The sequence below is a fragment of the Hipposideros armiger genome, unplaced genomic scaffold, assembly GCF_001890085.2.
Source record: "Hipposideros armiger isolate ML-2016 unplaced genomic scaffold, ASM189008v1 scaffold_64, whole genome shotgun sequence".
Classification (NCBI taxonomy): Eukaryota; Metazoa; Chordata; class Mammalia; order Chiroptera; family Hipposideridae; genus Hipposideros; species Hipposideros armiger.
The window spans coordinates 4,775,952-4,777,963 of NW_017731414.1; the positions used below are offsets into that span (position 1 = coordinate 4,775,952).

Below are 2,012 nucleotides of genomic sequence, written 5' to 3' on the forward strand. Positions count from 1 at the left end.
CCTGGTGTGATGCTGTGTGTGTCATAATACAAATGAGTTTAGACAGTCTTGTCTACCATTCTCAACTTCAGTGTTGCAGCACAATGACTGAGCCTGAGTCACTCGTGAAATGTCACAAATAGTGTGTTACCTGTTCTCACAATACGAGAATGTCAGATGACTCACTTGTAATAGCGTCATTCTTATTCGTTGAACATTCACCCACTTGCATTTCAGTATTCTTTCTTTTGGGGGGATGGGTGAAGGAAAAAGGAATGAAGTCACAGGTGGCGTATCTGCTCTGGATCCCTGAAAGTGTTACCCCTGTGAACATCGTCCTTCATGTGTCTCCATTCCTTTCACGGCTCTGTGAGGAAAAAGGTGGAGAATCACCAGTTTAGTACAGTCTCCCTCGTTTTATAGACAAGGAACTGGGATTAGAAAATAAATTGCTTTACTCAAGATCTCACAGAAGTTTCAAGGGCGACCATTCCTGTAGTGGCCAGTGGTTTTTTTTTCCACCGTTTTTAAGCCGATTACAAGTTCTGCCTCAATCTACAGTCTCAATGGACTGGAAGTTTTAAACATCTAACTAGTCATTCGTACTCATTGCCCAGCTGTGGTAGAATAGAAATGGAGAATTGTGTTCCCTCCACAGAGCTTAGAACTTGCAGAGGATTCCTTTCTGATAAGATGGGAAGAAGAGGAGACATGTATGACTGTTTCTAGAGTGACCAGGATATCCTGCTGTTGAGAGAATCATTGCTGTTCTTCCTCTAGGGTGCTTCAGCTGATGAACCTAACCGATTCTCGCTTGGCTCAGGCAGGCAACGAGAAGCTAGAACTGGCCATGCTGAGCTTTTTTGAACAGTTTCGTAAGATCTACATTGGGGACCAGGTGCAAAAATCCTCTAAGGTAACAGACTGTCAGCTGGCGTCATTGGTTCTCCCTTCTGCTTGTGGAATTACTGATTGAGGGAAACGGCTGGTAACACGTCACATGCAATCTCCAGATTTTAAGTATCAGGATGGCCCAAATGTCTCCTCTTAGTCTATAGAATTTTGGGAGACTGATCAAAGAATTGAGTCCATTTCTCTAGTGCGCCATAGATTTAAATGTCTGGTCAAAACATCTGTTGTTGTCCCCAAAATTGGCAATTCTCAGTCTCTGTGCATGAATTGATGTTCAGAACAGAAGAAGGTTTGACAGCCTTTTTGTAATTCAGAGTTGAAGGGGACTGGTAAGATAGCTCAGCATCTATCCAGTGTTTGGTAATACTTAGAAATTAGCTCATCCCTTCCCCAGGACTGTTGTCCATTTTCTTCTCACATCTTACCCCCTGCATGAGGACAAAAGCAGTACCGGGGTGTAATTTTTCTAATCCGTATTTTCTGGTTACTTTTTCTTCCCTTAACACAACACCAGCTGTACCGCCGACTCTCAGAAGTTCTGGGCTTGAATGATGAGACCATGGTCCTAAGCGTCTTCATAGGAAAAATGTAAGTGACTTGGCTTGCCATCAGCAAGTGTCCCTTGCAATCCTGTTGCAACTGTAATATGTGATCTTGGCATTGTGCTGCCAGTGCCTTGGTATTCCAGCATTGATCGTTTGCGTCAGAAAATTGTGCATCTGAGTGTGTGACAAGCTGTGCTTAGAGATATGGCCCGGCCCCAGAGCATTCCAGGCTTGTACAGGCAAGGATTGAATTTTGTTCACGTGGAATTTCATCCATAGCCTCTGGAATCACAGGTGAAACCCTGTCATGGCATTAGCAAAACGGCCCTCCCTCCCCAGTGATTGGTGCTCAGCCTGTCACCCGGTCACCCTGCTGCCAGGGGTGCCCAGAGTGGGCATTCACTCTCTGGTGCTGATTTTCACTAGGCGTGCCCCCCAGGAGGAAAGCCCCACTTTAAAACAGGCTTATTCCTCTCAAGAAGCATCACGCTCTTTGAGAGCCTTGAATCTCCAAAATCTAGTGCTATTTGACCTGTCTTCAAAGTTGGAGCTCCTAATTGGCCCTTTTTTGTTGTT

General features: G+C 44.9%; 1 protein-coding gene across 1 annotated transcript in view; it reads left to right on the top strand.

Annotated features, from left to right (window-relative positions):
- XPO7 (exportin 7) overlaps nucleotides 1–2,012 on the top strand; it is a 42,213-nt gene that overhangs the window by 24,779 nt on the left and 15,422 nt on the right. The gene's annotated exons all lie outside the window — the stretch shown is intronic.